The following is a 27491-nucleotide window of genomic DNA, read 5'->3' on the forward strand; positions in this document are numbered from 1 at the left end:
ATGTGGGTTTAGGTCTGTGAGCCCAAGGGGCAGAGAGTTCAACATGGCCTGGGTCATCTGGCTCAGGACTTTCATCCTGCCTATGAGATGCATGCAGGATCCGTGAGCCCCAGGGGTAGGGAGTCCAGAGGGTCCTAGCTCACCTTGCCCAGGTCCTAGGGCCCACCTGTGTGGTAGGTGTCAGGACCATGAGCCCCAGGGACTGGAGGTCAGGTGGGGCTTGTGTGGCCTGGCCCAGGTCCTAGGGCCCACCTACAGAATGGATGCCAAATACATGAGCCTTAGGGTTGGGGATGCAGCTGTGCCCAGGTCACCTGGTCTGGGTCCATGAGCCCATCTGTGAGAGCTGATCCTCCTCACTATAAAGGATGGAGTGCTAGACAGCAAACCATGGAGCACATAGAAGATATGGTAGCCCACTGGGGCCTGCACAAGACATCTGGTATCATAACAGAGAATGGAGAACAAAGCATATGGACAACTACCCCAGCCAAATGCTAACAGCAATTATCTGGGTAAATGGGGACGCTAAGGCCAACTGTGTCAGCCAATGGACATTGGAATGGATTCATCATCCATACATTGGCAAAATCGACAGCACTTCAGAACTATCACATCCACTTGGGCAGAACCCTCAGAGCATGTGCTACATTGTGATCCTGGGTTGATGTCGGTGGTCTTTGCCCATCCTCGGGTACTGGGATGGTTGGGAGGCTGGTTAGCCTCTCCCCTTATTTCTCCCCACCCTCCTCCACCAGAAATGGGAAGAAGAAATAGAAAGTTCAGAAACAATGATCATACCCACTTTTCTCTAACCCTAGATCCTTCCCACCTTGATCAATTGTGTAAACATCACTTAAAATTCAAAAAACAAAATTCAAAAGGAAAGAAAAAGAACTCACTCTTCTAAAAGCAGGAGCTCATCAGATAATTCAGAGTCCCTGGATCAGAGCTCCTGACACATATCATTACTTGTAATTCCAGCTTGAAAAAATATTAGTTGGATAACTCATGCATGTTATTCACTTTTGAGCAAATGTTTTGTGGTGGAGCCTAAGGAGCTTCTAGTTCTGCTTCTCTGGGACCCTACATTCCAGGTTTAGAGGCTTATTTACACCCCCTGGACACGTTGTCAGGTTCTCTGTATCCTGGTGTTTCTGCCAGTGAAATCATTGCTTTCCCTGATAGTCCTCTCTTTCACTAAATTCCTATTCCTCCCACTTGATGCAGATGAAGTATTTTCTCCACTGTGATGACTTTGGTGGGTGGACACCATGACCCCTAAGGTCTTGTTCATATATTTTCTACATATTTTCTAAATACTCATATCATCTTGTAAGACGTATCTATGAAAGGAGACATAGCAAAGTTTTAGAAGTCAATGCATTTGGAGCCCTGCTTGTGTACTTGGTTCTATAGCACTGGACAAATTCCATAACCCCTTCCTATGAGTCAGTTGCCTCATCTCTAAATTGTGGAGAGACCTCCTTCACCGGAAGTTAAAATGAAATAACAATGTATTTGTGCACAGTGCCTATTATGTATGGGTGTGCCATCAAAGCGTTGCTCATTGTGTTGTAATTAGTGGGTTTCCACTCTTCATCTGTGTAAGCCTCAAGTGTTTTTTTTTTCAATGCTGCTTGCATTTGTTTAAAGATTTATTTTTTAGCCCTTTATTTTAAAGGCAAAGCAAGAGAGGAGATATACTAACTCTCCAAATGGCCAAAACAACCAGGTCTGAAACAGGTTGAAGCCAGGAACCAGGAAATCCATTCAAATCTCCCATATGGTAGAAAGTGCCCAAACACTTGAACCATCACCTACTGCCTTCTCATGTCCACTAGCAGAGAGCTGGATCTAAAGCAGAAGAGTTGGCACCCTGACACAGGATGTCAGTGTAACATGTGGTAGCATGCTTGTCATATCTCAATGTTGATTCTAGACCTCACCTCAAGAGCCACCATATATTTTTTTTTGTATTTCTGATTCTTAGCAAAGTGGCTGACACAGTAGGTACTTAATCAACAGCCTGACTATATCATTAATTAGCTACTTAATCATTAGAAACATCAAAGTGTTCTGTTTTTAGAGTGGTTTAAATCTCTGAAACAAAGCAGAAATAAGCTAATCAAAACACCAGGACAATGTGTCTCTGAATGCAAACAGGAGCACAACACCTTGGGATGCAAGGCTGGCCCAAGGAGCTCAGAAGGCTCTCAGGGGCAGTGCACATGAGCACCTGAGGAAAGGTCATGAACTAAATAAGAAAAGAAAAAGCAGGCAAAGCACTATAGGATTAACATGCATGAGGACTCAGAGCTCTTTCAAGATGGGCAAGACCAATGCATATTTGAAGGCATTGGAAACACACTCCGTGGAAGACGGAAAGCATTTGATTCTGGAAAGGAGCAGAAACAGAAGAGACCCAGTCATCAGAGGCAGCCAGAGCCCAGGAAAAAGCAGTGGATCACCTAGCAGGGCAGGAGCACACCATTTCGTTTTCTGAAACAGAAGGAAATGGGTAAAGAACAGATTGAAAGACCAGACACACACACACACACACACACACACACACACACTATGGAAGCAGGAAGCATATGAGGAAGTAATGTGATGTATGGACTTGATTTTCTTAAAGATGTACGAAGCAAATCGGCTGAGAAATTAGGAAGAAGCTATTAAAGCAGTAACTATCAAAGGGTTAAGAAAACAGTTTATACCATCCAGTGTCAAATCCAAACACCACCATTAGTCTAATAGTCAGTCTTGGGAGAAATCCTTAAAATTCTCAAGACCCAGATTCCTCATCAATAAAATCAGCTTGGGTTGTTGGAAGGAATCAAGTTTAACTAGTCTGTTCTGCACTAAGCACTATAGCAGCGTTTTCTATGACTATCATCTCTATTTAATAATATTGTTGTGATGTTTTATTAATCATAACGTTGTTATTATTATTAGAGGAATCGTATAGATTCTAGAACATGGTTGGACTAGCCAATGCAGGAAGTTTCATAAAAAATCTACAGGAAATTGGTATTGAATGTAAACAAACAAAAATGATAATGTATATAATGAACATGAACTGAGAATACCTGGTTTGGTCCTGTATCTTTTCTCTAATAAGCAGAGAATGGATGCAGACAACAGAAAAAGTGGGTCTTTCTCACTGGGGATTTGAGTGAAAACAGTGTAGACCACAATCAAAGTTAAGAGGACAGGATTCTAGGGCAGTGATGAGGACATTAAAGTAGCCAAATACTGAGTCTCAGCTGGGCATGGACTCAAATGAAGCTGAGCGTGGGCTAATGGACTGATTAAGAGTCTAGAGAGTAATTCTTATCCATTTATTAAGGCTAGAGTTAATGGCTTTTAAGCTGTAGAATAGTCACTCTCTACTGGAAGTGTCTATTAAAGTTGGCAGTAAGAACCAGAAGGTTATTTGGCTTGGAGTAGCTCTGAGATATTATTCTAAGCAGAGGAATGTCTCAGAAATAGATGATACAAGTATTCCAGACTTTCGTACTATCCATGTTCAGTTCCTTTTCCCATCACATATCTAAACCCACAGACATCCTGATGCAGGACAAGCTCACTCGGGGAGAAGCTGGTAGTCAAGTCCTGATCTTGAAGAACAGTAAAGGCTCAGTTGGAAAAAAGGGACACTAAGTGCAAGCTCTTTGCAGGATATCATGTTATGCTGGAAGTATAGATCACTGCCCAGCTAAGAAGTGGAAATGCTGCAGCATTAGCAGACAGGCCAGCACATGAATGCAGAAGCAAGGCTTGGTAGAATCAACAATGGTGTCATTGGGATCTGGCTACATAAGAGAGATGGGGTTGAGAGAAAGAATAATAGTAGTAGAATTTGGAGAAGGAGAGAACAACGTGGCCCAGGAGTACAGATGTGGATGTGGGGCAAAAGAAAAGACAATGGACACACTGTTTACCACTAACCTGGATGTAGCAAACTGAGTAGGGAATGGCCATTTCTCTTTGATTGTGTAGTGCATTCATCTCAATCTCCTTTCTCTATGTGCTGTCTGGATCTGCCAAGATTCCTGGCATCATGATGGCCCCCATTACACATCCACAACACCTGTACTCACGTCCAGTGTAGATAAGATTCCCTAATTGCTGACTGCCTTTCTTCCAGAACAATACTCATGCATGTAACAGCACCTTCCAGAAAGGGTCCAAGGCAATGTTAAGAGATAATTTCCACTGAGAACTATTCAGGTGGCTGAATAGACTAATTTTGAGTGTTAGTAGTTCCATCTATTATAGGCAATTAACAATCCCTGAGTCACTGCATTTACATTTTTCCTTTAGGAAAATCTAAAAGTTCCTGAAAATTAAGAGTAAGAGTATTAACTGCTCATAATTTAGCTGTGAAATAAACATGTTGAGTTATATATTTTCAGTGCTTCTCAATCTGTACATATACTTCTCCAACATCTTGGAATATAATAGAGTAAGCAAAATAATTTTTTCCCAAAATATCCATAGTCTCATCTTCAGCACTTGTGAACATGGAAAAGGAAATTTTATACATGTGATAAAGGTAATAGACCCCGAGATGGGAAATTTTCCTGCTGGGTTGTTACAGTGGGCCCAATTGAATCCTCTGAATCCTTCAGAGAGGCATGCCTTTCTCTGATGAATTCTAAAGATCAGAGAGAAAAAGAAGGAGATATTGGAAGCATGCAAAGGATGTGACCTGATTCTGCTGGCTTTGAAGAAGGAAGGGACCAGAATCAAGGCATGCGGGTGACCTCCACAAGCTGGGAACAGCCCACAGCTGATACCCAGAGGACAGTCTTAGTCCTACAGGCACAGAGACATGAGTTCGGGAATTTGGCCAGACCTGAACAGCAACAAAATAGATTCTCTCCCAGAGTCTTCAGGGGAGAAGCTGCTGACACTGTGACTTTAGCCTAGTGAGACCTGCTTTCGAAATGTAATAAATGCTGCTTTTTAAAGCCTTTTTGTTGGTAGCAGCTTACCACAGTCATAGGAAGCTAATACACACATGTTGAATTAAACTTTATGTTTATTACTAATTGATGTCTTTAATAAAAATTGTTCCAGGATGATTCTCTCATGTCACATGTTTTGTATCTTCTTCTTAGTTTGTATTTAGTTATTCACATAACTGTGTGTCTTGGCTACTTCTAATTTTTAATTTTATAAATGGTGTTATAAAGAGCATTTGCAAATGTGAATTTTCAGTCCAGAATATGTATTATTTTCTTGGAATTTATTTGCAGATGACTAACTCAAACAGACACTTAAATTTCTGATTCTTTGTTGTAAAATAAATTTCCAAGAGGTATCAAGGTATATCTCTAAAATCAATATTAGATATTGTCAGAATTTCTTTGGCTGATTTAAATATATCAATGTGAAATGCATCTCCTTGTCATTTTATTTTGCCTTTGATTTCTCTTGAAACTGAGCGTTTATCCATAAATGAATTATTCATTCATGTATTTTTTTTACTATTTCCAATGAAGGTAGAAGTTTTTCATACTGATTAGGGGAAACTCTTTACACATTTGTATCATATTTAATATAAATTCGCCCAACTTGCCAATTGCCATTAATAGTGTTTACTATCTATCTTGGTACATTAGGTTTTTCACTTAATATTTGACAAAAATCTATTTGTTCTTTCTTTCTTCCATTGTTCTACAGAGGATTTTCTGTAAATATTTGTCACATTTCTTGCTGTAGTTTAATGTTATAAATGTTTTTGTACGGATTATGCCTGTTGGGAATTTATTTTGTTTTACAAAGTTACTAAAGGAGGGTTTTATTTTGACCATTCTCCAAAATTTGGGATGTTTACCAATCACACTGATATTGGGAGAATGATCCTCCCATCTATACAAGTTACTGTTTTTCAACAAAAAAAATTTGAGACACAAGGTGTGTTAACCTTCAAAGGACCCCACATGCCATTTCCAGTTCTGTGGTTAGTGGTGATCTACAGCTAATATTGGTGAAGAGGAGGGCAGCAGCGGGAAGAGGTTCCTTAACATGCCTTACCTTATTCCAAGTGTGCTATAAATGAGCTTCCTGCAGGCAAACTTTTGCTGCAGCCACTCCTGCAGCTAAAGTCAAACATTGTACAGGAGAACAAAATCTGTGAGTTGTCATATCCTGAAGGAGAAGCTCAGCAGGAAGTGAGGTCCAGATCACGTTTATTTGGCTTGGGAAAGGACCTTTGCATCCTCCTTGAACCCTCCTGAATCTGAAGGAGTGTAAGCTTCCCAAAGCCTGGGGGCCCTTTGCTGCTTGTACCATGCAGCTCCTCCTCTACAGCCCTCCCTACCCACTGGAGCTGTGCTTCTCACAGATTGGGGTTCCAGGACACTGGTGACTAAAGCTGAATATCTCCCTTTCACTCCAGACCCACCTTGCCTCAATCCCTAGTCTCAACCTTTTATGGTTTATGTGTCCCTTTAATTTCCATTCCTTGCGTCCTGCTTCCATCTGGAAGAAGGAAGCACATTTGTGAGCATTTATCTTTCCAGGAATATCCTTGGAGGCTCCCAGGAGAAGTATGCAGGGAGAAAGAACTGCCAAACCTATGGGTCAGGTTGCCAGGATAGGGCTGTTAGGGCAAGAGCCCAGCTCTGACTTCATCAGGGCCACCCAGCCTCTGTTGGCATTGTGGCTGCCAGCATAGAGCATCGTCCTGAAGAAATCTGGCTTCTACTCATCTGCCTGGGTGACAGTGAATGATTTCTCAGAGCTGAGGAATGTCAGACATCCATGATCAGAAGCAGCTATTTAAATCCCTGCCTCTCTTAGTAATGTTATTCAGTTTGGTGTAGGATAGAAGGCTTCCAGAAAGAGGGGAAGGTTGTAAGAGTGTTCTGAAGCCAGTACTGGGATTCAAATAGTAGGAATGAGCTCTTCTCTGCAGAGGCAGGGAACTTTCCTTGCTCTACCTCATTCACACTGAGTTTTGGGGAGAGCAGAGAACAAATCAGGGGTGGCCAGAGTTGCCCTCCATGCTAGCCCTCATGGATCTCCACAGAAGAATGGGAGGCAGAGTGAGACACCATGTTCTACCGCATGCCAGAGACCTGTGCGAATGGATGCAGGGAGTCCATAGACAGTACATCATAGACATCAACTCCCCATAGGAGAGGCAACTGCTGTGGTCCCGCTTATGGCTTTGCTGCTAGCCTCAGATGCACTTGGGTTTCCCAGCCATGGCCTGTGCTCCTCCATGAATAGGTGCTGCGCTACTACATACCAGGAGAGCAGGAGAGGAACAGGGCAGCCAAGAAGTCTAAGAAGTAGGCTCTGTCTTTCATATTTTCTCTTTGACAGCTTGAGAGTTAGGCTGTTGATGAGGACATAGTTACTTCCACTGACCTGATCTAGATTTCTGCAGTTATCTTGCTCTTCAGTGGAAGCCCCAATTAACATTTTACCCGAATGGTCTATACTCACCTGATGATCCATGCAAACCCTCAGAATTAGGTCCTTGAATCAAAACAACTGTTCACATTCACTTCCGTGAGAAAACCAAAGAAAAGGAGCCAAGATAACAAATCTGAAAAATCTAACTACATGACAGTGGAAGACAGTGGTGGGAAAATGTTAATAAAGCAGCAATTGAAAGTGTGAACAGTCATTTATGGAGGGGCTTAAACTGGAGTGGTCTTGGATGACTTTACAAAGGATGCTGGTTTTAAGATGGGGTCAAGACAGGGAGGTTCTTAGTGCCTGACTAAAGAACTGGAAGGAGAGGGACAGCCTGGAACAAAGCTAATGTTTAGGGCAGAAAGAAGGAGTGGTCCGTGTGGGAGATGAGTACATCACAGTATCTCCAATTTGACATGTTTTATCTCTGAAAAGGAGTTACATGGCAATTAGAGTGAGGGTGCTTAGGATTATCAAGAAGAAACACAGGGGCACCATAAGAATTAGTGGACCATAACAACAAATTCCCCCAATTTCATTTCTCTGCTGCACAGCACCCCTGGAGATGAGAAGCCAGTAAAACATTCATGCCAGAACAAGCTGATCAGCGGGTAAGACTATATTGTTTCTGATGTCTCAAGAGGCTGATTGGTACTTAATGAAGGCTAAATGCTGCGGACACATGACTTGTCCACAGAAGGACTCGGCCAACACCTTGACTAATTCATATGTAAGAGGCTGTGCATAGAAGTCTTCTCAGCATTCAGGTAATATTGGGACTTTGATATGTACGTACATATATAGCAATGAGTTCTAAACTCCAACTTAACATCCTTGTTTCTTGGTTAAGTGTTCTTATTCATTGCTTTGAAAACCATTTCAAGCATCTTGACCATAGAATTCTAGAAAAGATGCTCTACCTATTCTCCAAAAATGGTGTATAGTTTGATTATCTCCTTACCAATGGTGTAAGGAACCTCAAGCTAAATCTTATCATCCAAGCGTGTCAAATTGAATGCTTTCTCATGTTTCACCACCATGAAGCCATCGTCAATGCTCTGGCTCATACCCGTTCTTTCCAGTTTTCTGTATACCAGACACATGATGATACCTTGTTTTTTCCTGATTTCTGCTTCTATTGTTCACATCTTACTCTCCAGAACATAGAGGGTGGGCTCTTGCACATGTATAACGAGCATCACTGAGTGACTTGTTATAACCTCAGGTTTCATCTAAATCAGCATTTGCAGTTTTAATAAGATCCTGGAAAATCTGTGTGCTGTGCACATTGATGTTTAGAGGGAGATCCTTTAGGAGCCAGAAACCTCATTTTGCATTTCACTCATATTTTCCTCCTTGGGTAATTATATAGAACCATTGCAGCCACAGAGTAGATTGCACATGTTCTTACTGAATTTAGTTGTAATTGTCCTTAATGGCAAACAATTCTTACAAAGAAAAGACCATTTTAACTCCTTCAAAAAGCTACCTGAGGAGATATGCAAAACACTTTAATTCTCATTTTACAAATAGGAAAATGGAGACTCTAAAGGGCTTCATGGTTTCTTAAGGTCAAACACTGGAAATTGAGTTAATACTAAAATTTTTCAAAGAAAATTGCATAGAATGATCATTATAAACAAATGAAGTTGGGTCCAGCATGATAGCCTAGTGCCTAAAGTCCTTACCTTGCATGCACCAGGATCCCATGTGGGCACCAGTTCTAATCCCGGCAGCTCCACTTCCCATCCAGCACCTTGCTTGTGGCCTGGGAAAGCAGTCAAGGACAACCCAAGATCTTGGGACCCTGAACCCACGTAAGAGACCCAGAAGAAGCTCCTGGCTCCTGGCTTTGGATCAGCTCAGCTCCAGCCATTGCAGCCACTTGGGGAGTAAATCTGCAGATGGAAAATCTTCCTGTCTGTCTCTCCTCCTGTCTGTATCAGACTTTCCAATAAAAATAAAATAAATCTTAAAAAAAAAAAAACAGATGTAAGTTACCAAATGGGGAAGAAAAGAAAATGTGGATATCAACACAAAACATACTAGTGTTTCAGAAAAATGTTACTATGATTTGTATGTTAATGATGATTTCAAACTTTTGGTCTTCAATACATGAGGATCACATACAAAAGATCAATGAATTTCCTGAAAGCATCCTTGACAAGGTACAAGGATGCTTACAAAAAGTCACCTGAAAAGGCAAATAGGAGATTCAGTTTATTCTAGTGCAAATTTTTTTTAAATTTCATGCATAATTTTATAGTATGCATTTTTATAAGCATTTTTCAATCTCCACGTAACTTTAGACTTGGACTACACCACAAACACTGAACCCATCATGTAGGCACATTATCCTTGGTCAGGTATAGACAAGCATTTTAATATGAGTTGATGTTTCTAACTGCTTTATCTTAAGATAACCTTGCTTAGAAAATTACACAGATTTTAAATTTTAAGAAGAAAAAGGAAGACATAAAGTCTAACTTATCTTGCATCCTCTAAGATAAAGAAAAACTGATTTCAAAATAAGGATGCCTAATCCATTTTACTCATTTTTCAAATTTAAAACAAGCACCAGAAATGTCGATGATATTTAATTGAAAAGAAATACATTCTCGGAAGGCGGTAATTTTATAAAAAACAATCAGTAGTTTTTATTAAGAGCAAATAAAATAATCAGCTCATATGCAACCATAATAGATAGCTAGAAACACCATAGAAAAGATTCTATTATAATTGAAATCATTAAGTGCATTTCTATTTAACTCAAGACATAAATGATTTAATTATTCAAATAAAATTTAAAACTCCTATTGGGAGAAATAAAATATGAAAGGAATAATTGAAAGATATGTATTACTTCTTATTGGAAACAGCAACTACACCAGTAATGACAGTAATTCCTAAGCAAATATTTATAGATTTTATGCAAAACCAAGATCCCAAATGAATTCAATATAGACTCTAAAAAACTCAGATTGTAATCCATCTAGAAGAACAAGCGATCAAGAATATTGAAGTGTTCTGCATAAAAAGGTAGTTAAAATGGCTTTACTACACCATATTTTAGCACATGATTTATAGCAACAATTATCAAAACAATCAGTTACTGATTAAAAATAAAAGAAGTTGACTAGTAATTTTGACTAGTGACTCTAAATTACTTTCTTACTATCCAAATAAAGAAGAAAACAGCCACACTACACTGGCAACTTACTTGGAGTTTATTGTTAACTTCTACTGCAAATGGTTTTTATGTTTGGGACTGTTGCCTGAGTCTTGTGTTTTCTATGCTGTTGGAGAATGATTTTCTTATTAACTTAAAATTATGATTCTTACATAAAGTGAACATGCATTGAGGCTTTATTTAACATGCTGAATGAGAGAAACAAGTGAATTTTATCACCTATTCATAGGTGAATCCAGGGAATAGACATATGCATGCATGTAGAATACTGAATTTGCAAATAGATACAAAGCTGAGTAATACACAGTGCCACTGAACTTCCATAGGACAGAATTTATGTGCAAATCCACAAACAAGAATTCTTTTGTTGTATTATGGGTTCTCCATGATTTACATAATTGTGAAATGGCTCAAATGTAAGGAGGAATGTAGAATGCCTGTAGAATCAGAATCGTGTGCTTGCTCTCAAGACGTTACTGTTTAGGACCACTGGCGCACAAATTGTTCCTGTAATTTTCACACTTGATTTTTTTCTATCCAAACATAGACTCTCACATCTAGGTTACTAGATGTCATGTTGATACGTGTAATCCATTACTCCTAGCCCGTTTGGATCCATGTGCGTGCACATTAGATGTCACCTGATCTAATGTGTAGTTGTAGTTCCATCATTCATCTGGTGAAAAGCAAGTGTAACAGAACAGGAAAATCATATACATTTTGTTTAAAAATATATTTAGTTCAAAAATACATTTAGTTGAAAAATCCTTTTTTTTTTTTTTTAATTAGAGGTGTGCATGGGAAAATGCAGTGGAGTGTCATCCTTTCTCACAGCAAAGCAAGGAAACAACCTAAAAGAACAGGGAGAAATACCATGAATAAAGCAGAAGCACTGCTTTATCTGTTTGTTTCTTGCTTTTGTTTCGAGAATTAGCAGGTTCCAGGCGCTGTGTTGGATGCTGAGAATTCTGTGACAAGTGAAAGACAAAGCCTGGCACTCAGAGATTTATAGGCTGGGCTCCAGTGAGGGTGATGGACATTAAGCAAATAATTTACACATGGCAACAGTGGTAGCGATGTACTGAACAGAGTCGATATCAGGGAGAATTACAGCTATTGCACAAGTACAGAAAAGGTAGCTATGGATGTATGAATCACACCCATGTGTTCCAACTCTGAAGCTCCCAGGTTTTCATCCTTTACCATCTCTGTCTTTGAGGGCGTGTAAGGATATTTGAAATGTAAACATTGAGAGTTGTGATAAAACGTGAAAGTAATCGTGGCTTTGCTCAGTTTTCTCTACCTTCTGAACAACCAACCAGCCCCAATCAAGTGTTTCCTCTGTGTATGTAGGACACACAAAATGAGGACAACGCCTTGCCGCTGTCACCACCTTTCAGAGGCCAGAACTTGAAAGCTTTGCTATGTGCAGTGACCCTTTCTAGTCAGAGTTATCCCCATGTCAGCATGTGATAAAAATGGTGAAATTTTAACATAGCTTTGTAAGGCAACTGAAATTTAACACACAGCTAGTAAGTTGTGAGACAATTGCCAAGTATCATTATTAATAAGGGATGAAAATATGAGATATTTAAACAATTCCTAAAATTATCAATTTAAAAACTGATCATAACATATGAACAGGCATCTCATGGAGGAAGAGATGCTTACGATCAATATATGAACATACAATTAACTTCATTCAAACAGTGTGAATTAAAACCACAAATACTTGCCCCCCAACACATGATTGACAAAAATTATAGAAGCGTGACAATAGCCAGGGTTGAAGATGAGAAACCACAAACAGACATTCTATACACTGTTGGCATGAATGTAAATTGGCACCCTCACTCTAGGAAACAATTCTCCCTTATCTAGTCAAACTCAACATTCATTTACCACCTTACAGCTTTCTGACCTCCGGAGAAATACTGTTTTGCTCTAAGAAATGTGGACATAAATGTTGATGTTGGCATTTCTGGATACTTTATACCTGAAAAGAGCCTCAAGGTCAATTGTCACAAGTATGGTAAAAAAGAAAAAGCTGTGGCATATTCCTATAAGAAATATCATATAGCAGTAAACAAAGAACAAACATAGCACAAACACGGAGAGAGAAAAGTATATATCACATAAGTATATGGTTTACTACATTTATAATAAATTCAAAACTAAATTATTTGGTGAACGGGGGAGTTAATTTTGGTTAAAAAATAAACTACGAGGAAATGAAATAGAATAAAAACACAAAGTTCAGGAAGCTAGTTAGTCCTAGGAATTTTAGCAAGATAAACAACACCAAATAAGGATATCAGATTGGGATAAGGATAAGGATATCATTGCTTAAGCTTCTTGGCATATTCAGAGGTGTTCATTTCATTTTGCTCTCTTTCAACTGTACATGTAAATTTCATACTTAACTCTACATATTAATGATATCTATAGATCCCATTTTGAACATTTTATGTAAAATACAAATGTGGGTATATATTTTATCAAACATGTCATATATACAAATCTCAAGTGTTGGTCAGTACAGTTACCGCTGCTTGGAAGTCAGTCCGCAAAGAATGCAAAGTTTGTTTTAATGTGTTTTTCTTGCTCTACTTATTTTGATAACTATTTGCTTCTTTGTAGATTATGCAAAGCTGAAATTCTAGTTTTTATTTCACTCCAACATGAAAATGAGTCTGCAGAATACTTTCTATAAAGTGCATCTCTTCTGCATTGCCATGTTGGGAAGGTGTTATAAATTATCTTTAGCTTTGGGATGAAAAGAAAATAATTTCTAGCAGGAGTGCTATCAGGAAGGCTCTTCCTTCACACACTGGAGTTCTTTATGGTGATTTCTTGTGTCACACTATCAAGCAGAACACCTGGCTACAGCAGCTGTGGATAAACCCTGTCCACTTGCATGCTCGTGGAGCTTGTGCTACTTAATATTATAATTTCTATCTCAGAGGGCTGCTACTGAGAGAAACCCCACACACAGGTCCTCGTCTCTGAGTTACAGATGGATCTACCCTCTCCCTAGGGAGCTAGGCCAAATGTCCACCCTGAGGCCTGACCAAATCACGGGGGACCTTTTGGGGTGTTCATGGCTTGTTAATATCTCCATCTGGAATTTTGGGGGAAAATTTAATTGCTCCACCTCCCACACAAATATGCAAGCATTTCATCTGTCTCTGCTTGCATGCTAAACACCAAGAAGAAAATTTCCTTTTCAGCAATATATATTTATATATGTGTATATGATATACGTTTTTAGTGATACATATATGTAAAATCATGAATTTGATGCCACTTTCCCAGGAACGTGCACTTTGCAAGGCAGCAAAGGAGAAGCTCTAGAAGTTAGGTCCCTGAAATACACATAGGAAAACTGGATTGAGTTCAGTGTGGGCTAGCCCTGGCCAAGGTCAGCATTTGAAGGATAAACTAGTTGAGGAGCAGTATTGGCCATCTTTATATTCTTCTCCATTTCTGTCTCTTTTTCTTCCTTCTTCTGATTCTCAAATAAATACTTCAAAAGTGTTTCCCCTGAGGAATTAATTTTCAACCTCATCGTGTTCATTCTTAAAATCATTTATTCATTTGCAAAGGTCAGGAATTTCACCCAAGCTTCACCATGAATTTGATGTTTGTTTTGCTTCAAATTGTATAGGATTCATGTTGCTCTGATAGGAGTTCTTTTCATGCTGGGACTTGACCCTTCGGAAAGCCTCAAAGATTCTGTTCATAGTTCACATTTTATAACAGCTTACTATGACTTTATTTGGATGCAAAAACACTTTCAATCGTAACTAGCACAACTTTTCTATAAAGGATTTAAAGACCACTTTTTAAAGATTGATTTGTCTTTATTGGAAAGTCAGATATACAGAGAGGAAGAGAGACAGAGAGGAAGATCTTCCATCTGCTGATTCACTCCCCAAGTGAATGCAACGTCCAGAGTTGTGCCAACATAAAGCCAGGAGCCAGAAGCTTCTTCCAGGTCTCCCACACAGGTGCAGGGTCCCATGGCTTTGGGTTGTCCTCGTCTGCTTTCCCAGGCCACAAACAGAGAGCTGGATGGGAAGTGGGGCCACCAGGATTGAAACTGGTGCCCATATGGGATCCTGGTGCATTCAAGATGAGAACTTTAGCCACTAGGCTACCACACTGAGCCCTAAAGACCTCTCATGTATTGGCCATTGTCAGAGGTCCTATCAGGCTGTAATTGATCATTGACAGTGATTTCCTAAGTTTGATGTCCAAGGCTCACACACATCCTGACACTTTTCAACACCACAACGTGTAGCCAGACAGCCCTTCCATGAAGAACTGCCTCCTGTCAGCCTGTGTTCCTTCCATTTTATTTGCATTATCACAAAAATATGTCTCTGTGAGATTGTGGAGGATCTAAATTTCCAGGAACTGCGAGAGATTTTTGAACATGTTCTTAAACACATTCCTTCAACCTGTGATCTACCTTATTCCTATAATACAACGGAAGAATTCGTCATGCTTATAAATAGACACAAAATACATGCAAAGCCAATGACTCATTAAACAAGGGACATGCTCAAAAAGTTCATTTTTAGGGACTGGTTGCTAAAATATGAGACTTATTTTCTTCTAAAACATAATGCTTTTTGTGTTATCGCTCATCTCAAACTTGTCAACCACATCTTCTCTAACTCAAAAAGTATCTGAAATGGTACACAAATGCAATGAAAATAAGTACATCCAAGATTATTGCATCACTGATAATAAAATCTAACACCCAGAACTCGTTACTTTCTTAAGGAGTCACTTTAAATTTACTTGAATTCTGGTACTTGAAGAAAAAGTCAATTCATCCAGAAGAGACATAAAGGTATACAAAGATTTCAGTGAATGTCATGAAAGGGAATTTGGGTACTTTTTTTTAGAAATTGATGAGAGTTATGTCTTGGTAGAAGAAGAAAAATTCTCACTGTTAACTCAAGTTTTTTTCTAAACAAACTTTCATTTTGCTTTACTAAATAAGGAGAAAACAAGCTCATGTTGTAGAATAGTAATCACTGCCTCGCTAACGAAAAAGTCAGTATTCGGCTCTACTGGGGGGTCTAGGCTGTGAAACCCACCCTTTTCCACACTGCCTGCTTGGGATCTGCTGCTCTGTCTTTCTGGTTGAATCAAACAAATCAACAGAGTTCCTTGCCTGGGCTCACTGCTCCCAGTGAATTCCCCTTCCCACCTGGCTGCCGGTGGAGTTCTGGCCACTGATGGAGCTTAGATTGCCACGCGATGACTTCCACTGGGGTATGTGGTCACTCTAACACCACACCGTTGTCTCCGCTGCTTTCCCATGCCGGCCAGTCTACAGGTGTCCCTCTGCCATTGGTCTGTCCTCTCCTGTTTCCTGGAATGTGCCCTCTCTGCTTTACCCTGGCTAATGATTCTCTGCTTAAATGTGTCTTTATCCTATTCCACCATCATGATTCCTCACTACTCAAGTTTTTGTCTCAGCATTTCTGTCTTTTCCTTGGTAGAAATCTATGACTTGTAGAACTCAAGGTATGTGTTGACTTAGAAAAATGAAATAGCCCAGAGAATGAGGAAAGAGTGAAATTGAGGGAGAAAACAGAAGGGGATTTCTTAGGTAAACAACAAAATGGTCTCTTAGATAGGATCAATTAAACAAACGCACACCTACTTAGCATTCACTGTCTGCCCAGTTCTATAAAAGGAGTTAATATGGTTGCTGCTTTTCTGGCAACCAACCTGTTGCAGTGGGCAGTGGGGAAAAAATGAGATAGGGACTGGGAGTCCAAACAGACACAGAAGCATGCAAATGACGCCACAATGTGCTAAAAGCTATATTACATGACAAGCACGGTGCTGTTTAGAGGAATCAGAAATGCCTCCCCAGAATGACATTTAATCTTCACAAATGAATAGAAATTTTCAAAAGGAACAAAATATAGAAAAGCAAAGGCATAAAGTCATTTTGGAAATAATATGAGATTCAGAACAAATATATGGAAGTAGGGAGGGAAATGGAGAGAAATGAGGCTGAAGAAATAAGTTGGAAACTCACCCTATGTCCTCGGGCGCCAGTGAGTTTAGGCTCACTGCTATTGGACATAAGAAGAGAACAGTTTCAATTGGTAATAAATAGTAGGATGAAGCAGTTAGAGAAGATTAACTGAGATGAAATTAGTCTGTGAATGGCTTCAGAGAGGGGAGACAGCATCATGGCTCACATTGTGGAGTCAGAAAAAAAAACGCCTAAAGATACTAGATCAGAGTATTTTCTGTGTCGTGCATGGCCCAGTTGAGCCTCTTCAAGGACTTTCAAGGGGAAGTGGCCTTAGGGAAAGGGACGACCTTGGGGCTTTGGAAGGAAGCAGGGAACCGTGTGGATGTTCCAACTGCACGTCTAGTACTGTTGCAGTGTGGTTGCTTCTGATGCTTGCAAGTAGAGTGAATTTTGTATCTTCATGTAAATCATGTACCTCCAGGTCATCATCAAGTCCTGGATCATATGAAAATGGAGATTCTTGTGGAATCTCAGCAGTAGCTACTGAACAATCCCTTGCTTGTTTGTCCCTCCCTGTGGCATTTCTGCAATGTGGCTACTTAGAATCCCGCTTTTCTTTCCCCTCCCCCCCACCCCACCCGCAACTTTCACCCATAAAAGAGTACTCGGCTGCTAGAAACCTCTTAGAGAAGGACACGACGCTCTTACAGTAAATTCACGGCATTTCAACAGTCCCACTTCTGTATGTCTTCAGTTTCTAGTATTTCACAGATTCTTCTACAAAATGATAAAAAAAAAAAAGTAGCTATAGTAATTAAACAATATGAAAATAATGTTTTTTTTTCAAAATCTCACTTACTAGTCAGGAATGATATAGGATGGTAACTCCTATGAGCTGATTCCACTGTCTCGGAAGGAACTGTCCCAGGCAAGGAACAGTCCACCTGACCGCTAACACTGGAGTCGCCTTCTCAGCTACTCCAAGAATGAACCAAGTCAGGCATCTTGCTGTGCATAGAGAAGGAAAGCACTGCCACCTACAGGTTGTAAAATAAGGGACATGACAAATTAATATTTAACATGTAGAAAAAAATATTTTATTAATGTAACATTTTCCTAGCCTTAAAAGCCTCCAAGTTAGCCAGTCTATCCTGCCTCTGGGAAGATCTGTGCTTAAATATGCAAGAATTTTCACTGAGATTAGAGCAGCTCAGTTCTTGGAAAATTAAAACTGAACTCAATTCAGATTCACTCTGTAGGAACCAAGAATTAAGCTGAACTTTGCACAGGGTGAGCAGTGAAGGGCTCTTGGGCAATTGTGCTGCAACACACCCTTTAAACTCAGACAACTGTCTGGGTCTTGGCTTCCTTTTATGTAAAGCTAAGGTAATGGAGTGGATCAGGGGTTTTACAGTCTGCTCCCTGGAGCAGCATTGGCAGCAGCACTCGGGATTTGATAACTATTTAAATTCGTGCGGCCTCACCCCAGGCCCCAAAGACTCACATGAACTGGAACTTCTGGACACGGAACACAGCAGTGTGATTGAACAAGCCCTGCAGTGACTGTGATGTACACAAAAGTCCCAGCTTTGCAATTTATAAATACCAACATGCAATCCCATCTTGCTGCCATGGGGCCACCTGCTTGTGGAGGAGCTGTCTTTCCAGAATAATTGACCTGGGGAAGTGGGAGAAGTGGGAAATGATGGAAAAGTTGGAGCTGATGCAGCCAAGGTTTACTACTCTCTTGAATGGTCACTCAGCTATGGCAATTGTTGTTTCAACAGAACATCTACTATCTAAATGGATGCATGTCCGCCTGGCTGTGTCCCAGAAACCAACCACCATCCTCCAAGGCCTTGGTCTTCCCTCCTCCTCAATACAGTCACTTTTTGGTTTTTAATAATGTATTTTATTTTTCTACGAAAGGCAGTTACTCGAAGAAAGGAGGGGAAGAAAGAGAGAGAATGGAATCTTCCATCTACTGTTCCACTTCCCAAATGGCCGCAAAGTCTGGAGCTGAGCTGATCCACAAAGAAGCTTCAAGCTCGTCTCTTCCTACCAGAATCCTTTTGACGTTTAACATCCAGAGCATCCAACTAAGCACTTCACTTCTGGAGCATTCTTAGGTTGTTCCTGACAATGCTGTCATCTTGCTCATGAGAGCCCCCGCACCACCACCAGGGTCTGCTTCTGTGTTGTTAACACGCCATCCTTTGCTTCTGTCACCCCCAGTCCAGCTCTCGCACGAACTGTTGTCTAACAAATTGATGATAATGGGTTTTTTACAGTTATCTGAAAAAGCACATTTAAGTCTTGGCATTTAAGGTACCACAATGTTCCTCTTCCATTCCCCATAATGGTTCTAAGTGATTCTGTGAAAGGATCACAGTAAGTTAATAAAGAGCTTAAAACCCACAAAAATCAGCAGAAATGGAAGAGCTGAGGTGGTGGAAATCCTAAAAATTATGGAAGCGCTTCTAAGAGTTTGTGGCGATTGCTTCTTTTGAGAAAAACAATTTGTTTTTCCATGTTTTTTGCACAAGCATTAACTTATTTGTAATTCCAGTTTCCTCTGAGTTTTCTTGTATATTAATTTAACTGTATGGGTCAGTAGCATAGTGACTTGTTGAATTTCTTGTGGAACATTTATTTGGGCAGTAAAATCTAAAACACATTAAACAGGGCCCAGCGGCAGGGCCCAGCGGCTAAAGTCTTTGCCTTGAACGCACCAGGATCCCATTTGGGCACCAGTTCTAATCCTGGCAACTCCACTTCCCATCCAGCTCCCTGCTTGTGGCCTGGGAAAGCAGTTGAGGACAGCCCAAAGCTTTGGGACCCTGCACCCATGTGGGAGACCCAGAAGAGGTTCCTGGTTCCCGGCTTCAGATCGGCACAGCACCGGCCGTTGCGCTCACTTGGGGAGTGAATCATCGGACAGAGGATCTTCCTCTCTGTCTCTCCTCTCTGTATATCTGACTTTGTAATAAAATAAATAAATCTTTAAAAATAAATAAATAAAACACATTAAACAAAAATTTAAGCCATTCTGTTAAAGAAGAAAATAGTAATTTTTGTTTGGATACAATTATTACCAAGTTAAAAATAAAAACAAAACACAGTCATTTGTGAAATGATTTTTGAAATCTTCCCTGAATTTTTCTGATTTCCCTTCAGTAGAATAAAGAGAATGAAGTGGCCTTTGACTGCCAGAGCTGATCTAATTGCATGCTCTGCCAAGAGCCCCATCTGTTGCAAAGAAGAGTCAGGGATCTGAAATTACCCTAAGTCCTTTCCTTCTGTATGGGGACTGGGAACATCACACTTGCTTGTGTGCTGTTTCCATCCCCGGTAGGTACGCTAGATTTGGAGGCCTGAAAACATCCGACTCTTGGCACTCAGCTCCTCACTCTGCTCTGTCAGAGGAAGCCCTCTGCCGAGCTGAGCTAAGCATGGCATGTCGGCGTCCATCGTTATGTGAGACAGGACCGTGCGTTTCTTCTATTCTGTCAAACTTTATTTAACAACTGCTTTTTGATGACTCTCGCTTATTTAAGGTAAAGAGGCTATTGTAAGTGGACAAAAATGGACAGGATCAAAGCTGAGAACAAATGTTATTTTAGTGAATTTAGCCTGATTTTGTGAGGGTTAGTTGGAAAGCTAATTTAGTTTTATTTTTTTGCCCGAACTCTGTACTTGTATATTTTGCAGGCCTCTGTGTTGTCCTCTAAAAGCCCTAGATTTGAGAGATGGTTTGAGAGATGACTAGAACAGCCGTCTCCCAGCTACAGGGTGGAGGCGGCAGCATTTGCACAGGGCCACTCAATCAAAGACCTTTTATTATTTCATGGCAGAGGCCCAGGCTGTACAGTGCATTGTGCACTCAGGAATCCTTTGAAATACAAGGTGCAAATGACAGAGAATGGACTCTATTCAGGGTGGAGGGCAGCCATGTGCCTGAAAACAGAGGATGTCTTCATGGTGGTGCGGTCCATGTGTTTGGGTGCAAGGGGCATTAGCATGAGAGTCTCGCGGGCACAGAGGGGTTACAGACCCTCCTGGGTGGTTAGGAGGCATTGCTGAAGAATCACTGCCCTGTTGCAAGAAGCTCGTGAGGTCCTTTTGAAAGACATTTTCTGTACTTCCATGTGTGAGGAGGGGCGTAGGGTGGGGACCACACAGCTGGAGGAATCATATCCCTCCCCTTGTACAACCCGGCTCAGGTTTTTCAGAGCTATTTTCAGATGCAGACCTTATGAAATACATGCATCATCTCTGTCAAAACAGCAAGGTAGGTACCCATAATTCCTCTTGACAAATGGGGAAGGTGAAGCTGAAAACTGTAAGTGACTCGTTCATACTTACTTAGCAAGTGAACAAGTTCTGTAGCCAGAACTCACCAAGTCTCGCCCTAGCTGAGCTCTCTGCTGCTAGCACCAAGCAGCTTAGCAGGGTCTGCTGAGAACCACAGCCTGTTGTGGGCGGCAGGATGCCTCACCATCAGGCCATTTTCTTGCTCCTCTTGGTTCCACTGTTTTCCACCTCAATTCTTAGGATATTGTATTATTTTATTATTTATTTGGAAGGCATTAGGCAAGGGAAAGGTAGTAAGCAAGAGAAAAACAAATAGATCTTGGAGCTTCTGGTTTACATCCCAAATAATCACAAATAAGTCAGGAGCCAGGAACTAGGAACTCCATCCAGATCTGTCATGTGTGTGGTAGGGGCCCAACTATTGGAGCCATCTTTTTCTGCTTTCCCAGGCACATCAGCAGGGAGCTGGATCAGAAGCAGAGAGCTGACACTCGAATGAGATGAGTGCTCCCATATGGCAGGCCAGCATCACATTCAGCAGCTTATCCTGCTATGCCACACACAGCACCCACAGCAGACACAAAGTCACACGAATATTTGTTTTAAAGTAGAGCCAAGCCATTCATCTCAGGTGTCTAGGTCCCTGTTGAGCAAACCAGAGGCAGATGCAGACAGTTAAATCCCTTTTTGAATAGAGTGAAGACACACAAGCTTTGCTGAGCCATAATAAAATAATAAATTATAAAGCAATACGTAGTTCAAGAATTTCCGTATTTTGAGTCACCTCCAACAGGCCTGTCAAAATAGTATAGGACTTCAGAACACATGAGATAAAATTGTTTCACTGATGGAGGGAAATGTTCCCTTTTATACATGACCTTGTGTGATGTTTGCATCAGATGTGTTCTGAACAGCAAATACTTAAATCACCGTGACTTCTGGGGAATAGCATCTGAGTGGCTGGGGACAGTTTGCTCATGCATGGATATGGAGAATAAAATTGAATATCTGCTTTGTCCACTTTCCCGAGGTGTGCGCATTATAGGAAAAGAGAACACCATTTATGAAAGCATAGGGGATATTTAAAGCATACCTGCATGAGGGGGTCTTGTTTAGACAGTGCTTGGCAGGAGGGCCTGAAATTCCAGCCAGAGTGACTGGGCTTGTTAGAATCTAGTTTGACTCTGGGTGACTTTGGAAACAACAGGCAGTTGCCACCTTTGCGATGACACTGCCTACAGCACTGCAATCTGTTTCCGATTTGAAGGGAGAGGACAAGGGCTGCACACATGCTGAGCTCAATAAGCCTGTCCTGGGCAGGCAGCTCTGCACCCGGAAGTGAGCCCATGTGCTGCCACCCAGGACTTGCCAGGAACTTCGTGTAGACTCCTCGCTCTTAGCCTTGCTCTGCATGGGATTTTCTCATGCGTGAGTGCTGTAATCAAACAGCATTCTCAAACCAGCTTCAGGTAAAAGTTTGAGCTAGGCTTTCATGATTTTTCTACCTTCTCAGTGCCTCCTCTTTCTGCCTTCCAGAAAACTCATCTCTTTCCTTCTTGTCTTGAGTCAATGTTTCTCAAAATGTAATGATCTCTCCAATCACCTGAGAATCTTGCTTAAAATGCATATTCTGATTTGAGAGATCACATGTAAGCATGTTCCCAGAGCATGCTGAAATTTCTGGTTCCCGGGATAGGTTCTGAGTGGCAAGCATGACATAATTTGAGGATTTTTTTAAAAGATTATCTATAAATCCTATCTTTCTTTCCCTAGTTGCCCTTTGCTGCTAGGTGAGTCTAGATGCTAATGGAGAAATCCAACTTGCCACTGTTAGTCTGTGTGCTTAGCAACCAGAGCTTCTCCTTGGTACAAAGCTCCCTTGGGAATGGCTCAGGAGGAATGGCTACCCAAGCAAAATGTTGGTCTTAGGACCAGCTATCACTGCTCCTGTTGAATGGATCTTATTTCCTTTTGCTGATAAAGAAACCTAAAGTGGATGAGTTGACTTGATTATTTATTTATTGGAAAATAATATCCTATTTCCTTCTTAAATGAGTTGAAGAAGTGATATCTGATTAAGATGGTGGGTATCTGACTGGTAAAGTCAGGTTTAAATTTTTTCTGTATTTCCAATTATCCACTTTTTATTCAGTAGAGGACAGAAGGGAAAAAAAAAGCCAATGTGGATATGGATGTGTGGATGCATTAGCTCTTCTTTTATCTCTTGGAAACTTCATTATTGCATTACACCAAATTCTCAATTATTCTCATTTTATTTACAAAATGCCAGCTCAGGTCAAAACAATCCAGTGCCAAAAACCAAGTGAGAAAGATGAACTATGAATAAATGACGGAGTCCTCTTGGAATCCTATTTTTCTTCCTGACCCCCTTGGCCCAACCTCTCACAGCCCTTTCTATTTTCCTTCCCATCCCCCTCAAATTCACACCCTCTTCCTAATGCCCATGTCCACCACACAGTCCAGCAGACAGGGCCTCACATCAGAATCTCATTACTAATGTCTAACATTTATTGGCAGCCTGGCTTGGAGCAGCCACTCTGCTAAGAGTTGCCTGCGTGTTAACTCTTTCACTGCAGTGCTATACAGCGGATGTTATTATTACCCCCATTTTTACAGGTGGTAGATTGGAGGCTGAGAGGTGAGTTCACCTCCCAGGGTTGTCATAACCATTAAGTCCCAGCTAGAGAGTACTGTGAGAGTAGCACAGAGTTTACAACCACTGGGCAGAAGCACCTCCTGGCCTCCTGCCGCACCTGTCTGGCTGTGCATCAGCCAGTGCGCCTATTTGTCTATCTAGCCCAAATTATCCTAAAAATATCTAAATGCTTTACAAGTTATTTTCTCTATTAGACCTGTCTTTCTCCTCCTTTAGCGAGGCATACTAGTAAGGTAATTAAGTCTCCTACTGGAAGTGGGTGAACTCAGCAAATTATTTCTACACCATTCCTGGTCTCTCTGGTCTGAGAGACTCATGCAGAATGGATCCTGCACACCACAGCCCAACCACCTTTCTGCACATTTCAATGCTTCTTACTATGTCTTTACTGCAGTCCTTCTCCAAGTGTGGGTCATCCTGCAGCTTCAAAGCCAGGGATGCAGAGCACTAGTTCCTGGACCCTAGGAACTGAAAATGCCCCACCGCCAGACTCATCGTCAGAAACTAGAACAAGTCTGGGCTGTAGGGACCTCAGTGTGGCAAAGGATGGCCATCATGATGTCTGCAGTGTAGTCCACAATGGTGGTGTCAGATGCTGCTGAGCCTGGGCCGAGCAGCAGTGAGAGATCTTTACTGTCCAATTCAGTTAGGCCTGGAGGCACAGTTCCTAAGGCTCCCTTGAGAACATCCCGCTCTTCTCTGATCATACCTTTGCCCATTCGCACAGTTCAGAACGGCCGTCAGCCATTGCTGCTAAAACCGCTGCCAGCTACGGCCTCATCAAGCATGAGGGGCAGCCATAAAGGCCTACCAAAAGCACCCACACAAACCACCCATGCCCTGGAAACAGAGCAATGGAGAGAGAGCCCTGCTAGAGACAAACCTTAACTTCATTTTCATTATATAGTTTTCAGTGGCAAATTCATTTAAGCTGATTTATAGTTCCTTAATCCAGAATAGACAGATCACTGAGTATGGTACACAAGCATCAGAATAAGCAGAAAGAACTGCACAGTGACCTGGAGCCAGTATCCTCTTACCATGAACTTCAGGCCCTGGAACTTCCCAACTGACGGAGAGGCTAGGAAAGCAACTGCATGAGAGAACCTGGCGTGACACATCACGTTTTTATGCATTCACAGGTGCCAGCACTATCCTCGGATGCTATGCTTCCTCACCTATGCCATGGCAACCAAGGCTGTGATTCCTCTACCCTTAACTCACAGGAGCCAATCCACCGACTCTCCAGTGCTACGCAAGAAAATCACTTGGCACTCAATAAAACAGGAAAAGCCAATCACGTTGTCCCTTTCAGGAACTGAGATTAGGGGAAATCTAAATAAAACAGATCTAAACCTGCAAGGGAGGCCATTTTTACACAAGGATCTATGAACAGTCCAAGTTTTGAGGAGGCAGCAGCCCTGAATGAGCAGGTGACATTGAGGGAAACACCTTACAAAATAAGAAGGGAGCAGGTTTCTGTAGGTAGCAGAGGTGGACCAATAAAGGGAGAGATGAAGGTGAAGAGTCAGGAAGGGTGATAGAACCAATGGCTACTTTGAGTCTGACAGATGGCCCACCCTCACTTTGCCATGTTATGTGATTTCCAGGTCCATGGGAACTGACCACAGAGAACGCCAAGGACTTAGCTAGCAGGTGTATAATTTGGACCTGGACATGTTTCAGCCAAAACAGGGGTCTGCTTTCTAAGCACTTTTTAGATTTTTTCTTCCAAAAAGACAGAAATATCACACATGCTGGCCATTCCAAATGTGAACCAAGAATGTAGAAAAACAGCCATGGGAACATAAAGTGAAGGGATACTCCCCTACTAGGAAAACAATACTGTGAAACAGACATTAATACAGTTTAAAAAAAGAAGGCCATTGGCATGACATTCTACTTGCATCCCCTGTTGGGTGCAATTGCCTAGCGACACTGATCTTGGTCTTCAGATGTAAATGACTGTTGAACACTGAAGTGTAGCAATGGTCTGTGACTCAGGGAAGCTTTGGCCTGTGCTTCTGGAATAACAGTTGCTGATTCCTGGACTTGCAAAGCCAAATCTAAACTCCTGTGCTGCTTTTCAAAGTACTTTCTTGCCAGGCTCTGCCCTTATTCCCCTCGCCAATAATAACCCATTAACTCTGGCCCACACTTCCGTTTTTATAGTGGGGCTCCTGTAGGTTTGCCACAAGCAGCTAATTTGTCATCATTTCTAAGCACATTGGATTCCTGGAACAAGGCTGGAAAAAAGAATGTCTGGGCCCTTGAAGATATTTCCTTGCATTGCTGTTGTCACAGTTAAGTGGAGTGATTCATTAGCTCTTGTGAGAATGTCTCACTGTCATTCTTAGAAGACAGTACAACTACCATGCAGTAGCAAGACAATATTCAAAGAAAATTGAAATTTCTCCTCTCTTTGAACTCCCATAGTACCTTGGGTTTACAATCTGCGCAGCCATTACTGTACAGTTTGTGCATTGGCTATTTCAGCACATGTACAGTTTGGCTCCCTGCTGGCTTCTACCCAGTGACAACTGAGGCAGGTGTGGGCTCCCTGGTGTCCCACAGTGTCTGACACTGAGAAATGAATCCATAATTGTTTATTTTGACTACAATTGAGCCCTTCCTGAAGCTTGGTTTTTCTTTTTCCTTTTAAAAGAAACTGTTTTGTTGACTAGATTCCTCGTTCAACAAGGGACTTGTCTTCGTCCATTTTTTGCTATCACAGAATAGCATGGACTGGGTAAACGACATACAGTGCAAATTTATTTGGCTCATGATTCTTAAACCTGGAAAATTTAAGGTTGCCATGCTGGCCTGTGGTAAGGGCCTCTATGCGGGATCATGGGGTGGTAGAATGGCGAATGAACATGCCTGAGACTAGGAAGGCAGAAACAGGCCAAGCTCTCCATTCTTTCTATTACGGGGCCACTGCTGAAGTGGGTGAACCACTCCTTCATTAATGTGTTCGTCTATTCCCAAGACTAATCATTAGCCCCAACCACCTCTTAAGGTCCTTCCTAATACTGCTCCAGCAGCAGTATGGAGGTATAGAGGTATGGAGGGCGATGTATTCTGTTGAATGATCTGCTCAGTCCCCCAGAATAAACTCAGGATAAACTCAGAATAAACTCCTTGTTCCTGTAATCTTGGCTAACGTGATCCTTTCTATGCAGATAAAACCCAGTTGCAATTTACTATTCTTGGTGGTTAATATAATAATTGAGGCCTTCAAAGTGAGGGAAAATGCAATTAATAGTCAATAAAAATCAGTCTAAATCAAACATCTTCAGCCCTCTTCTTAAGTATTTCTCCATGTACATTCAGAAAGTAGATTTTGATATAGCTTCATCTCAGACCAAATTTCTGATAGCAATTTAGCATATAATTGAAATGCATATTTGTGGGCCCCATGCCAAATCAACCAGACCAGAGGTTTTTGGAATGAGTTGTAAGGTGCGTTACATGGTCCTGATACACACAGATATGAAGAAGTGTCATAGACTAATTCTGTGTGTCAGTCACAACAGACTAAACATGCTGCTCTAACAACACCAAGCTCTCAGGGAATTAATGCAAGGAAACAGTCTGTCTCTCACACAGAGTCTACTATGAGCATGGGCAACTCTCGGGACAGCTTCTTCTGTATGTCTCCCCGCTGATCCAGGCTGTGCTGAGGTGTAGTCCTTCCATTGCAACATAAAGTTTAAGGGTTCACTGTGACAGAGGGGATTTTGTCCACTGAGGGGGGTGTGAAGCATTTGGTTTCCTGATTATCATCAACTGGATAAAAACACAATAGAAAACACTGGTGCTAGCCAGGGGGGCCTACCTTAGGCCAGCTTGTGTCTAAG

General features: G+C 41.3%; 1 pseudogene; it reads right to left on the bottom strand.

The window, feature by feature from the left end:
- LOC121148396 overlaps positions 1-24350 on the bottom strand; it is a 64819-nt pseudogene extending 40469 nt beyond the window's left edge.
- Positions 24351-27491: the final 3141 nt, after the last annotated feature.

Source organism: Ochotona curzoniae, unplaced genomic scaffold, assembly GCF_017591425.1.
Source record: "Ochotona curzoniae isolate NIBS_2020 unplaced genomic scaffold, NIBS_Ocur_1.0 scaffold_4701, whole genome shotgun sequence".
Taxonomy (NCBI): Eukaryota; Metazoa; Chordata; class Mammalia; order Lagomorpha; family Ochotonidae; genus Ochotona; species Ochotona curzoniae.